This window comes from Alexandromys fortis, unplaced genomic scaffold (assembly GCF_014885135.2).
Source record: "Alexandromys fortis isolate MF-2015 unplaced genomic scaffold, M_Fortis_MF-2015_v1.1 scaffold_1, whole genome shotgun sequence".
NCBI lineage: Eukaryota > Metazoa > Chordata > Mammalia > Rodentia > Cricetidae > Alexandromys > Alexandromys fortis.
Window position 1 is genome coordinate 26,166,598 of NW_026067927.1, and position 15,167 is coordinate 26,181,764.

General features: G+C 45.7%; 1 protein-coding gene across 4 annotated transcripts in view; it reads left to right on the top strand.

The window, feature by feature from the left end:
- The first annotated feature begins 8,835 nt into the window (after positions 1 to 8,835).
- The window catches only part of Jarid2 (jumonji and AT-rich interaction domain containing 2), a 439,139-nt gene continuing 432,807 nt past the window's right edge, over positions 8,836 to 15,167 (top strand). For all 4 annotated transcript variants that reach the window (XM_050143916.1, XM_050143911.1, XM_050143915.1 and 1 more), the window contains exon 1: positions 8,836 to 8,855. The gene's annotated coding sequence lies outside the window, so the exon portion shown is untranslated. The remainder of the gene's footprint in view (positions 8,856 to 15,167) is intronic.

The following is a 15,167-nucleotide window of genomic DNA, read 5'->3' on the forward strand; positions in this document are numbered from 1 at the left end:
CTACTGACTGTAAAACACATATTCCAGAGCATCTACGGGCATTCCATTTATCTGGTTAGCATGATTTCCCTTGACAGATAGGCAACCGAAGAGAACCATGCAAGACATTAACTAAAGATCTTATTGGAAGAGGCCTTCCTCGCATTCCTGGCCAAGAATCTCTGGCCTTCCAGAAGTCCAGCCAACAATAATAGCAGGGGCTTAATAGTGCCTGATGCTTGTTGTTTTCTCAAATTCCTCCCTTAGGACCACTAAGGGTTATGGAAAATAGCAAAAGAAAACCCTTCAAAAGCCTCCAGGACAGGAGTTAATTGACCAGGTCTGTAGAAATCATATAAACACAGAGGCCCGAATGAAGCCAGGCTGCTTAGCTCCATAGCCTGACTCTATCCCCACGTTGCTATCTCCATCAGTGACTACGTTTCCCTCTGTCCATCCCTTGTCTGTAAAATGGAGGAGATGAATGTTGCATAGCAGCTCAGGGAAGTTACGGGGTTAATCAACTGCAAGAACTAGACCTGTCACTGACATATAGTAGTCTCTCAGTAAATGTCAGCCGTCGTTATTACCCCGGGTTATGAGAAAGGGTTAATTATGAGCACTAATGGCTATGATTTATTGGGTGCTTCATATGTGCCAGGCAATGTTATACATGCCTTACATGTGTAACAGGTGCTGAAACTTATTTATAGGGTATTTTACACCCTTTTTCCATCCCTTCCTATGTCTGTCTACCCTCACTGCCACCTGTAAAATTCTGACTTGGCTCACTTGGCATTTCCCCACAGCTCAGGGGCTTTAATCCACTTTTGAGGCGGGGCTACTGTAAACCAGGGCAGCAAGGCCATTTATAATCGCGAGGGAAAATAGACTTGCAGAGACTAATGATTAGCCCCAAGAAGGCACAGCAGGTGAACGCAAGTGTTTTTGTTGAGAGGGAAAGATGAATGGAGGAGAGATTTTCAATGACAGTTGTCCTCTGTTGTGCTGGGATTCAAACACCACACAACCACTGAACTACACCCTAGCCCCAAAGTCAAGACATTTACCTCTTATGCCTATACGAACCCAGAGAATCTTTTTGTTTGTTTGTTTGTTTTGTTTTGTTTTGTAAGACAGGGCTTCTCTGAACAGCCCTAGCTGTCCTGGAATTCACTTTGTAGAGCAGACTGACCTTGAATTTACAGAGATCCATTTCCCTCTGCCTCCTGAGTGCTCGGCTTTAAGGTGTGCTCGCTCCACCACCCTCTGGCTGGAATCTTCTAAGGAAACTATAGTAAATACTTAAATTGCTTTTCACAAATTTCCTTGTAAACTTTCCTTGACTGGGACTGGGAACTAATGCTGGCTTTAGCAGGCTATTCGAGCATTAATAATAGTACAATACTAGTAATATTCTTTCTCAGACAGTCAACATCTGCCCAGTGGGACAGAACCTGCAGTCTGACCCCTGTGCTACACCCCTGGCCCTTTCACTGGCCCTCCCTTCCCTCTCCTGATAATGCCCACCTCCTGGATTGTGTTCTGGGACTTGGCTGTGAAAACCCATGCCAAGTTTCCGCCTAATAAATGAATTGTTTCCATTAAAATGAAACTTAGTGTGTTTGTGTATATACCTTTTAATTGAATTAAACATGGACTTTAAAAAAATTCAATAGAAATAGTATGTCTCCTCCAGGGAGCTACCTAGTCTTGTCTCTCCAGCTACCTGGTTCTCCCTCCCAGAGGCATACAATATCATCAGCTTCTATTGTATATTTTTAGACAGAAACATTCCAAGAAAATGCTTTCTATTTTCCTTCCTAGGTTTTTTTTCTTTTCTTTTTCTTTCTTTCTTTTTTGTTTTGTTTTGTTTTGTTTTGTTTGTTTGAGCCACTGTAGCCCACACTGAGCTGGAATTCTCTGTATTGCTTAGGCTAGCCCTAAACTGACTGTGCTCTTGCCTCAGTTTCTAGAGTATGGGGATGAGATTACAGGCAGGTACCACCAGACTCAGTGTTCTCTCTCTTTCTTTCTCTCTCATACCAACACAACATACTCAGTGTTGCTCACTTTGATTGCCCACTTTATTGTTCCACTTATCATATATCTGGAAAACTGTTCTTTATTGGCATCGAAGAAACATTCCCTTTTTTCTTTACAGTGAAAAATTAATTAAAGCAGTGCCCCCCCATTTATCTAACAAGTTCCCCAACTGTGGGACAGTGAGAGCACTTCTAATGACATGGTAATGAATGCACTAAACATAATATCATTTTTCACATATTAGTAAATTCATACTATAAATTCCTAAAAACAAAATTTCTGGGTCAAAGGTCAAGTTCATATGCATTTAAATAGATGCTACGCAATTGCCAGCATACATTATTTTCCACAAAGTCATCTCCTGCCCAGTATATGAGGTCACTTGTTTCCCATATCCTCTTCAATAGAGAGCTACTAAACTAAACATGAGAGATTAAGATGGAAAACCCTTTCTTCTCCAGGCCCTTCTTATAATCTTTTAGTTTAAACTAGACCTTGTTCCTCACCTTACTCATCCACTTAAATAGTATGGGATATTTAACATACACAGGGCTCAGTCCCAGGTACCCTTTTGCCCTATAAAGCAAGAGCTTTTCTCCCTAATTTTATGTGACTGACGATTCCTTCAGATAGCTGAGACTTGTGTAGTTCCCAATATCTCAACGGTAGACTCATAGGTTAACATTAGCTTTTAGAAAAACAAATAATTTTTTGTGGCCCAATATGCCCTCTCCCCAACCTTTGCCCATCCAGTTTCATGCTAGGACCAGTTAAAAGAATCAGAGTCAGATGGATGGGGGTAAAATATCCGCTTTATCTCTATGTAAAGCCGATTGCAGTCTGAAGCTTAGACGTGGAAACAGATGTTCTCCTATTATCTGCTCCCACCACAGACAGAAGCCTGATTAAACCACACCCCTAGTCACAGACCTGCAGGGTGGGTAGAGGCTCCTTTGCGAGTGGTGGCCTTGAACACGGGGCCCGAGAGGACAGTGCCTGAGGTCCAGAGGAAACCATAGCAGGGCCTGACTCCTGACAAAGGAGCCAGGCAGCAAGGCCAGAGGCTTCCATTCTGTTCCTCTGTATCTCTCCCTCTTGAAATAAGTTGTCACCCTCTCTATAACAGAAAGAAAAGCGAATACTCTACTAATTGTTTGACCTTGTGGGGCAAAGTTATTACGAAAAGGGGGTCTTTGGGGAGGGAACAAAACTGTTAAGGAGAATGAGGACTGTCTGAGCTCATTTAGTGACACATTCTGAGTGATGATCTGCTAGGTAAATGCCAGGATCTGGGCTGGGACCAGGCTCTACCCAGAGAGACATTGTAGAAGATACCCACGTCTACAAAGCACCCTTCCATAGACTCCGCTTGAAGCACGTGAAAGGAATCAGCCTCTGAGCCGGCTAGAAAGGGCGAGCTGGGCAGTGAACAACCTTCTGGGTAGCAGAGTTTTGCAGAAGAGATTTGGGGCTGGACAGAAGAAGAAAGCCAGACCAGAGACACAAAACAAAATAGCAAAAACAATTGTGAAAAATGGAGAGTGGGGTTGGGGTTCTTTGTGGGGTACAGAAGACATTTCTGCATCGATGGAGTTATGAGCAGAAACGGGGAGTCTTAGTTAGGGTCAGTATGGCTGCGATGAAACAGCATGACCAAACACAGCTTGGGGAGGAAAGGGTTTCTCTTGCACATAGTTCTGCTTCACTGGACTTCACAGAAGGAAGTCAAGCAGGGCAGGAACCTGGAGGCAGGAGCTGATGCAGAGGCCATGGAGGAGTGTGGCTTGCTAGCTTACTTCCCATGGCTTGCTCAGCCTGCTTTCTTATAGAACCCAGAACCAGCAGCCCAGAGATGTCCCCACCCACAGTGGGCTGGCCCCGCCCCCATCAATCGCTAATTAAGAAAACACCCTACAGGTTTGCCTACAGTCCGTCTTCTGAAGACATTTTCTTAACTGAGGCTCCCTCCTCTCAGATGACTGTAGTTGGCGTGGAGTTAACATAAAGCTAGCTCAGGACAGAAGGGTATGAGGGAGGGAGGATGAACGAGGGAGGCTATTCCTGTCAGACTGTGACTAGGCAATAGGGAGACGTTTGTGTTTTCCAGCAAAACAACATGACTCAGTCTGTATCAGAAAGATTATTGTGGCAGCAACTAAGGTAAGGGAGGGGAGGGGAAAGGGGAAAGAGAGGATGGTGGGAAAAGATGGAGAGCAAAAGGGTCCAACAGTTAGGAGCTAACACGCAGGTCCGAGGGAAAGAGGTTAAGGATGCTATGAACACAGAAGTAATGAGAAGCATTGAGTAGGCATCTCACAGTCCGAATGGTTAAGACACGGGTGTGTGTACAGTGAGAAGACGCTGACCTGATTGGCGCTCTGCTTGACCAGGGTCCATCAGCAGAACAAAAGAGAAGCATATTTGTGGAAGGAAGAAAATGGATTTGGTTTGAGGCAGGAGATGGTGACGTTGCCCAGATGCCAACTGACAGCTTCTTCTTAGGCTAACAAAAGGCCCTATACAATACACGTTTTTAAAAGTTTGTTTGGGCTCACGATTTTTGAGTTTTCCGTCCACGTGGTTTGTTAACCCTATTGCTTTCAAATGTGTGGAAGAAGAGCTTGACCGAGTGCAGAGCTCTCTGCCTCCTTCATGGGAGTGATGAAAGAAAGGGAGAAAGAGACAAGCATCCCATGATCCTCTTTGAGAGCACACCTCCCATAACCTAAAACTCCCAATGGGCTTCACCCCTTAAAGAACCAAAGCTGAAGACCAAGACTTTAACACAGGGTCTTTTCAGCCTAACGCCAGCAGAAGTGTCTCGTAGGGACCTCAAAGTAAGAGCTAGAACTCAGGGGAGGAGTCAGGTCTAGATAGACTTGGCCATTATCTATCTGTATAGAACTGAAGGCAAAGCCATGGGACCTGTGATGGTTAATATTCAAGGTCTACTCGACTAGATGTAGAATCACCACAAAAATCCACCTCTGGGTGTGTCTATAAGGATATTACAGAGGTGGGAAGATTCACCCTAAATGTGGGTGGGACCGTACCATGTTTGTGCTTTTAGGCAGAGCAGAAACGAAGAGCCAAGCTGAGCGCTAGCCTTCATCGCCCCGCTTTCTGACTGGAGACCGTTGCCCTGTGCCTTTCCTGCTATGGTGGACCAGATCAGCAGCGGACACAGGCACACTGCCGATGCTGACAGAGGTGAAGAAGCTGGAGCAGAGAAACTGAGCAAAGGACAGACGAACAAAACTGGTGGGGAGCGGGGTGCCCAGCTGAGACCAGGAAACTACAAACTGAGGAAAGAGGCTGTTCAACGAACCGAAGAGAGAACGCCGAGAAAGTCTCCCGCCCCTGGTGCAGATGGAGCTCCAGGCTGCTCTAGCTTTACCGTGCTGGAAGGTTCCTCATTCAAGCCCGTCCTACCGCATTCCACTCCTAGAAGACTGCCTGGGACTGCTGGGTGACAGAGCCAAAAAAAGGAGAGGCACTTGGGAGAGTTCAGCTTCCTCCCTGGGTAAAGGTTCCCTTTCCTTGCCCTGGAATAAAGGACCGGAGAGCATCTTTAGGAACTCCCTCCCCCAAACCTTCCTAAAGAGCTGGTTTACAAACATCCAAAGCCTAACCTTGCTACTGATGAGCTTCTTGCCTCAAGCCTGTTCGTCCTAACAGCAGGCCTGCCAGGAGCTCCTCCCCCACAACATCTGCTCCCATTAACCACCTGGCCACCTTCAACCCTTGCCTTTCTTCAGCCCCCAGATCTTGGCACCAGCTAACCCACGTGCTAGGAACATCCTCATTCCTTTCAGTAGAGTTTCGATCGACTCCTCAAAATCCCGCTGAAGTCTAAGCCAGACTATGAAGCTTTCCTTTGTTTTCCGAGTGAGAATTTGACATCTGTTCCTTTCTGCCATCCTTTGACTGTGGATCTGGTCTGCGTTAATATTTTTAAAAACTATTTTTTTTTTGTACTAAAGAGGAACAGGCAGATTTTTCTAGAAAGTTAAAGTTCTGCCTCTGAGCATCACTCCTTAATTCATGCAACCAACCAACACTTATTGAGCATTATTTACCATGTGATGAACCCCGCTACAAGACAGAAATTTTGCACAAATAAAAGCACATAACAATAACACAACAACAACAACAAAAAGGCATTCATTCCATGGGTTAAGACATAGGCATGGGCCTCCTTCAAGGGTAGAAAATTTATATCTGAATTCATGCCACTGACTTGTAAGATAGACCTTATTAACTTCGCTACTTCTCTGTCTACCTTCCTAAGCAGAGGTTGCACTAGCTACTTCTCTTGTTGCTACAGCAAAGACAACGTAAGGGAGGGTTTGTTTGTCCTCACAGTTTGGGGGACAGTCCATCATGGTGGGCATGTCCCAGCAGTAGGAGCCTGGAGCAGTTGGTCCTGCTGCCTCAGCACTCAGGAAGTAGAGAGCAATAAACGTGGGTTCACCTCACCTTCTCCCTTTTTATTCAGTCTGGGACCTCAGGCCATGGGATGATGTCATACATATCTAAGGCTTGTCTTCCCAGCTCAGTTAACCCACTCTAGAAACTCCCTTCCAGCCCTGCCCAGAGGTTTGACTGCCTGGTGATCTAGATGTCAAGTTGATGATCAATATTAATTAATTACAGAAAAGAATGAACGAAATCTAAAAACAATTGTATTGGTTCATGGCATCATTTGAGGCATGCTGTTTCAAAAGAAGAACTTTGCTTACGTTGTAGAATAGAATATTTGTTTAACTTTGTAAAGATGTATTGCATTTGTTTAGGTTCCATTTGTTTAATTACATAAAGACGTGGTGCCTTCATTTCACCTTGCCTGCCTAAGGTAACTGATTGGTCTAATAAAGAGATGAACGGCCAATAGCTAAGCAGTAGAAGGATAGGTGGAGTTGGCAGGCAGAGAGGATAAGTCAGAGCAGAGAAGGAGGAAGAAGGAGATGCCAGGGGCCAGCCAGGCAGCCCCCAACCAGACATGAAGGAAGCAGGGAAGGAGGATGATAGAACAAAAGGTTAAAAAAAAAAAACCCTAGGCAAAACATGATGAAGGGAAACAGGTTAAAATAATTTTAAAATGCTGCCAAGAAGCAAGCCTAAGCCAACGCCGAGAATTCATAACTAATAATAAGTTTCTATGCCATGATTTGGCAACTGGTGGTCCAAGAAAGCCTGCTACATGATTATCCATTCCAAACACGATGGACGGTCCTATAAGAAATGTGCCAAGCACCCGCCGCCTGCGGTAATGCAGGATGAGAAGCACCAGGAGATGTGTGCCAGGGAGAGCAGCTTCAGGACACAGAGCAGAAGGGCTTTGATGGCTAGTAAGCCAGATGATGAGTCTGGAGTGGGATGAGACCAACTACATACAGATAAGGAGAGAATTTGAGCAATTGAGAACTAGAAACATCCAGAACTGGAAGGGGATAAGGAGAGAAAGGGGCAAGACATCTAGTTTTCAGTTCCATCTTCTGTTTAAATATGAAGACGATAAACTCTTACAGTTGTGCTTACTTCAAAAAATAAAATTAATAATAGAATAACTTTTATTTGTTCTGTTTTTACTTAGAAAACGCATACTCTCCTTATGAAAGGGGCACACATATTTTCCCATCCAGAAAGTAACCACTGCTAATGTTTGGGGATTTTTAAGTTGGTTGATTAATTGGTTAGTTGGTTAGCTGGCTAGTTGGTTGATTGGTTGGTTGGTTGATTGGTTGGTTGGTTGATTAGTTGTCTGTGACAGGACCTCCCAATGTAACCCTGGTTGTGTTAGAACTTACCATACAGATCAGACTGGCCTCGAACACATAGAGCTCTGCCTGCCTCTTCTTCAAGAACTAATTAAAGGTGTGCACCATCAGGCCTAACCAATGTTTTTGTATCTCTTTTTAGGCTTTTAAGGAAGTCATCTATACAGAATTCAAAAATGTCTCATATTAAACATGAAGTTCACAGCTTGATCTCTCACAGTTAATATCATAATACAACCTTTCTCTCAAGCAAGCATCTTTCAAGAACAATATCTATGAGACTTCTGTGCTTCCCACATGTCTCTACAGGTAGGGGAGACATTTTAGGCCCAGGTTGGGGAGCAGAGCTCACACCATCCTCTGCTGCAATCTCAGGAGCTGGAAAGAGCTGACGCTGTGAGATGCTTTGGATCAATAAATGAGAGTTGGAGACACCCTTTTGTTTCATTTGTGTTGGTGGGTTTTGGTTTTGGTTTTAGATTTATTTGTGTGTATAAGTGTTTTGCCTATGTGTGTGTATGTGCACTGTGTGTATGAATGGTGGCCATGGAGTTTGGAAGAGAGCACCAGATGCCCTGGAAATGGAGCTGGTGATGGCGGTGCGTCACCACGAGGACGCTGGGAACTGAACCCAGGTCCTCTTCAAGAACGAGTGATCTTATGCACTGAGACATCTCCTCAGTCCTGTACTTGCATTGTTCTGAGACAGGATTTCCCATGTCTCAGTCGGGCCTCAGGCTCACTATGCAGACAGAGTTGCCTTTGAACTCTTCACCCTCCTGTCTTCACCTCCCAAGTACTAGAAGGTGAAATTGGAATAGAACAAACAGAATACATGGACTGAGCTAAGTGTGGATATAATCCCAATACTTAGAGGCTTGATGGGGGAAGGACATTGGTTAATTATAATAAAGAAACTGCCTCGGCCCTCATAGGACAGAAAATTAGGTAGGCAGAGTAGACAGAAGAGAATTCTGGGAGAAAGAAGCTTAGTCGAGGAGTCGCCATGATGCTCCCACGCCAGACAGATGCAGGTTAAGATCCTCCCTGGTAAGCCAGCTCGTGGGCTACGCAGAATATTAGAAATGGGTTAGAACAATATGTAAGAGCTAGCCAATAAGAAACTGGAACTAGCCGGGCCAGGCAGTGTTTGAAAGAATACAGTTTCCATGTAATTATTTCGGGCATAAGCTAGCCATGCGGGCGGCCAGGTGCCGGGGACGCAGCCTCGCCGCTCCTATTGCAACAGAGGCTGAGGCAGGAGGATCTTGGCTTTGAAGCCAGACTGTCTCAAAACTGTATGTGTGTGTGTGTGTGTTTATATAAACACATGTTTATACACACGTTTATACAGACACACTTGTGTGCCCAAATGAGTTACAGAATCATAGCTGAAAGCCTCCAGCTTTTCTGTATAGCTAGCTGGTATCCTGAACATTTCCAGTGTCTCCATCCCTGTGAAATGTCACATATTCTTTTTGTTTGTTTGTTTGTTTTTTGAGACAGGGTTTCTCTGTGGCTTTGGAGCCTGTCCTGGAACTAGCTCTGTAGACCAGGCTGGCCTCGAACTCACAGAGATCCGCCTGCCTCTGCCTCCCGAGTGCTGGGATTAAAGGAGTGCGCCACCATCGCCCGGCTTGTCTTGAATAACACATGCATATGCTTACAGACACACCTAAGCTTCAAGCGGAGAGTACAAACTAGACTGCCTCTCCTCCGCTCCAGCCTCCATCAAGTTGAGAGTTTAAGTGACTCAAGAGCAGGTGTTGTCTCTCTGCCTTGTCACTGCGTGGCATCTTGAGGACTATGTTCTCAGTAAGTAGTCACTGCCCATTAACATTCCTGCTGCTGCTGGTTCTCCTGGAGCCGGCTAATGGGCCACAGAACAACCACAGCTCCTAAGTGACAAGGCACTTCTTATCCAAGTGGTGCCTGGGGTCCCTCTCCAAGACACCAAGTAAGAGCTCTTCCCAATTAAAATGTTCCAGATGAAGACCATGACGCATTCCCCAGGGAGGGCAGTAGCTGCTCAGGAGCTAAAAGCAAAGCACTTGCCTCCCCGTTTCCCACTCTACTGCCCTTTAAATGGGAAAACAATTATTTTCATCATCCCCAGCAGGAAGTTGCCCGGAGCCAAAACAGGTTCTCTGGGCATCCTTGAGGGAGCCGGACCAGGGGGGAGAGCTGGGCCCAGTAGTTCCTGCCTGATGCAATCTGAGCACATTCCCCAGTAGACACGCTCCTGGCGTCTTAGCTCAAGACAATAAATTAAAAAGTTGAGGAAAACAACCCAAAGCCTTGCTCTTTTTCAGATTCAGAAATGAGAGACGGACTGAGCCCGTGATAGCCCAGCTCAACATCCGGGAACCAACAAGGCACCCATGGGCGCATGGATTCCACTCCGGAAGACCCAAGCCTTTTGTGGGCGCCCTGCCATGAGCGCACAGGGCAAACCAAAGCAGTTCTTGCCCTCTGCCTTGTCTTTTGTTGAGGTTTAAAGCCTCCTGTAAAAGGCTTTTTCCCCTCTGACATCAGAATCCTTCGCAGAGACTCTCGAACAGCGTGTTTAATTAGCAGAGCTCGGAATCCAACCTCAGCTGTGCTTTGCCTCGGCGTACAATGGGGACCCTTGAAAACTCATTACAAAGAAATTACTTAGAATGACTATGTGCTCCTGCGAGCTCACTTTGATCTTAAACAAAATCTATCACTTGACACATCTGAGGGGATAGACCTGTTGTTGGAGAAGAGAATGGTTTTTTTAAAAAAAAAAATAATAATTAGACAAGTAACAGGTTATACAAAAGTCTGGAAGAATCTCAAGTGTCGTCGCATCAAATCTCACCCGTGGCTCCCTGCTCTGTGCGGAGCATCCTGGGAATGCTTTGTTTGGGAAATGAACAAATTCTTTGGCCAGTTTCTTTCTTGTGACTTCTCTGTTTCTGATGTCCTCCTTCCCTGCGTTTGTGAGTGTCCTATCCTGTAACTGCCCCTGATGCTCATGGCACCTTTCTCTCTAGATTCCTTTCCTAGTGCTCTGGATAGATACTCTCCCACTGTCCTGCTCACAGGTGAGTCCCTGCATGGCACTCCCTAGGCTCTGTGCCTGGCCTTGCCTCAAATTCCCTCTTGGAAACTTTAAACATCTCTCATTGATGTCAGAGACGTAAGACGGTCCTAGCCCATGGCAGCTCACACACTCCAATGAGTTAATCTTTGGCGAGATAGTCCCCAAATGTATGTCTCTAGTCCTGGACTATATTCTGTTGATGGTTCTTGTAGATTGGCTGTGTGTGGAACCCTCGAACTCGCCATATACAAAGCAAAGTACATCAGCCCTATTAAATCTTCCTTCTGTGCCTCATTGTTCAGTAAGCGTCTTCATCCACCCATCATTCAAGCAGTGAATTTGAGTTCATGCTCAGATCCTTCTGTTTGCTTATTATATACAATTGGTCAACATCTGTCTCCATCAAGAATTGGGTTTGGCTCTAGACAGAATCATGGGGGGTGGGGGGGATACTGTGTCTTACCTAGTATAAAGTTTGGGAGGTAGCTGTCCGAGGTTGGCTGCCGGGCTCACCATACACTCAGTCCCTGTATTCCTGCCCTGCTTCTCTGCCATGTTTTCCAAAGGCTTTCACTGTTTAGAGCACATCACAGAGATACGATGGCAGTTTCAGATTTCCAAGAACAAAAAAAAAAAAAAGAGGCGAGGCCACGAGGGCATCTCCATCTTAGCAAGCCTCCCTCAAGAGTCCTCCCTGAGCACCTACCATCATTTAGCTCAGATCTCATTAGTAATCCTTCTCACGGGGGCTACAGAAATTTAAACCTTCAGGTGCTCCCTTCGCTCCTCCCAACAACATACAAGCCCTGCTCATTGACAGAAACAATGGGCCAGCTAACTGGAAGGCAAGACAGCGGTCAGTGCCATTCATTCTGCTTCCTTAATATCTGTCAGATTCAGCCTCCCAGCATGCCCAGTTCAGACTCTTTGCATTGCTGCTCAGTTGCATCCCAATCAGACCAACTGCCCATCACTCCTGCTGCTCCTAACTCACTATGACTCCATAGTATCTTTCCTTAAATACGTATCTAGTCTGGTCAATCCAACCTTAAATCTTTCAGAGGTTCCCCTATAGCTTTAAAGAGAGAGAGAGAGAGAGAGAGAGAGAGAGAGAGAGAGAGAGAGAGAGAGAGAGAGAAAGAGAGAAGCTGCACTGCGTGGTTTCTAAGTCCTTGCATTCCGCCTCAGAGCACTTCTGGGCCGCCCTTCTCCTCGCTTCCCCCGGAGCTCTGTGCGCTCCAATCATTTTTCACATGGCGTATCGGTTTGTTCAGGCTGCCCCGGCTTTGGAAATGCTGCTGGCTCCGGTTCCATCAGTCGCCCAGACATTTTCATATGTGATCAATGATTAGAGACTCGAGGAAGGGCCCCCACAGCAAGGCCACCTGTTCACGTGGTGAAAACAGTTAGCAAAATATGCTCTTTGTTACACATGTATAAATATCACTCTCTAAAACATAGCAAGCCTGCTTCCTCTTTCTCTAGGACCAAGCGCTTAGGAGAGACTAGACTCTGCCACCCGAGAATACATAAGATTGTTGAACGGAGGCTAGGAAAATGGCTGTCGGTAACATGCTTGCCTTGTGAGCGAGCATGAGGACCAGAATTTGGTCCCCCAGAACTCAATTTCTTTAGAAAATGCACACATGGTGCTGCGTGCTTGCAATTCTAGAGTTGGATAGAAAGATAGGCAGATCTCTGGGCTCACTGGCCAAGCTGCTGGGCCTACCTGGCAAGTTCCAACCCAAGGAGATATTGAAGACAAGACAGTTGTGTCGGGGTCCAGCCTCGACAGGGTTCACATGTTCCAGGGTAGGGGTGTGTGGATTAGAAATTGTAGGCAGAAGGAACAGAGATACGGAGACACAGAATAGAATGGGGGGGGGAGGTAATTCCATGAACTGAAAGCAATTCATGAAAAGACACACAAAAATTCTCTGCTCTCCCTCTATTTGCCTCAAACCAAAAGGCTTCTGGGAGCCCTTTTATTTTAGGGAGAACAAAGCTGGGCCACTGGAGTCTACTCTGAACTCTTATCAGCCTGGAGAGGGTACCAGAAGTCTACATTAACAAGTGCCGCTAACCAGCCTTTACCTGGTAGACTTCTGGTTTCCCTGTCCAGCTCTTTTCCTTTATCTCATTGCCTCTCTGAAAATGTGCTGTTTGTTTTTTTTTTCTTTTTTTAATTGAAAATGGTACATAAGATACTCGAGAAATTGCTGAGTCCCCAGGTGTCAGCCATATGTATGTGTGAAATGTACACATTAAGACATATCAGGAGGTGTCACACAAACATGAGAACCTGAATCTGATCCCAAAACTCATATTTAAAAAGCTGAGTATAGTAGTGCAAGCTATAGTCTCAATGATGGGGACACAAAGACAAGTGGAACCTGGCCAGCCAAATAGGTCAACTCCAGGTTCATTGAGAGACTATCTCAAAAAATAAGGTAGAGAGTGGCTGAGCAAGACACCTGGCATATTACTTTGGCCTTTGTATTTACACACATACACACACACACATTTTAGAATGTTAAGATGTGTTACATTTATTTATGCTCTGGAACATTTCTTTAATGATACAAAGATGTGCTTCATTCTTTTATGCTACTTTTAACTCTGTGAAGCTGTGATTCTTTGCTTGTCCAAAACACCTGATTGGTCTGATAAAGAGCCGAACAGCCAATAGCTAGGCAGGAGGAAGGATAGGCAGGGCTGGCAGATAGAGAGAATAAATAGGAAGAGAAATCTGGGAGGAAAGGATGGAGGGACAAAAGGAGGAGAGGAGGACTCTAGGGGCCAGCTACCCAGCTATACAGCAAGTCACAGGCAAGAAGGAAAGAAAAGATATAGAGAAATAGTAAAAGGTGAAAGTCCAGAGGCAAAAGGTAGATGAGATAATTTAAGAAAAGCTGGTTAAAAATAAGCCAAGCTAAAGCCAGGCATTCATAAGAAAGACTAAGCCTGTGTGTATATTTATTTAGGAGTTGGGTGGTGGGTCCCCCAAAGAGCCAAAGAGAAAAAAAAAGTACATACACACACACACACACACGCACACACACACACACGGTGCACACGCACACAAAGTCTGTTTCTTAATAAGCAGATTTTACTACAAGCGTCCACTCCAGCTCACAAGGATGAAGGCAAATATGTTTCTTTTTATTTTTTTTCGAGACAGGGTTTCTCTGTGGCTTTGGAGCCTGTCCTGGAACTAGCTCTTGTAGACCAGGCTGGCCTCAAACTCACAGAGATCTGCCTGTCTTTGCCTCCTTAGTGCTGGGGTTAAAGGCGTGCGCCACCACCGCCCGGCTGGCAAATATGTTTCTTACACAACCAAAGAAGAAAGATGTGGGCAAGTTCTCCCGCAGTCTCATTAGTCCAAGGAGCCCAAGCTTCCTGACATCTGAGAGGAGAAAGGGGAAGAAGTGGCTTCTCACTGGGGGGGATCCATCTTGTCCACCAGTGTCAGCTCTACGTGGGTAAACGCAGGCCAAAGAAAAGTGAAGAACATTGAAAGAGATAAAGATAATGAAAGAGGAGCCGCATCTTCTTCAAAGTCTACCCCAGGCCTAGATCCAGTCCTGAGATGAGAGGCTCGTGAGCAGAACAGAAGGAACCAAGAAGGCAGGTCAAAGCCTAACAGGATGAAACATTCCTTGCTTTTCTCTTATAGTTTTGGTTATGAGCCTAGCCTTTAACGGCTGAGCCATCTTTCCATCCCTCTTTGCTTTTCTCAAAACTGGTCTACTTCTGTAAAGACACAGGAGTGAAAGCAATTGAGAATCACCACTGGGTAGACAAGGATGAAGATAACACAAAGTGACATGCTCACAGTACCCTGAGCACAGACCCTCTGGCGACAGGAGACACTTGGGGACAGGGGGCCTCTGAGTCTATTTTGCCATCTGTCCAACAGCTCCTTCCTGGGAGCCTTGCATGGATCTCATGTGCCTGCTCAGCATTGTCCCCTCACTGCAATTCAATCCTCCAGGCAGGGAATGGCCTCTCGGCACCTCCCCGCCTACCCCCAGCACCTCACCCTACACTAACACTTAACTTACGTCACCAGGAACAAGGTGGTAAATGAGTCAAGTGTCCTGGAGAGAGAAATCTAATGATCACCAAGGCTGCCCAGTCAAAGAGACTGCTAAGAACACACTTCAGCTGTCTGCCAATTTATGGTACCGGTGCTCTGTGGGAACATTCTTTTTAGAGATGCTGGCGGGGCGGAGAACCAAACCTTTAGGGATTTTTTTTTCTGGTGACATTTCCCCTTATTGCTTCTCCAC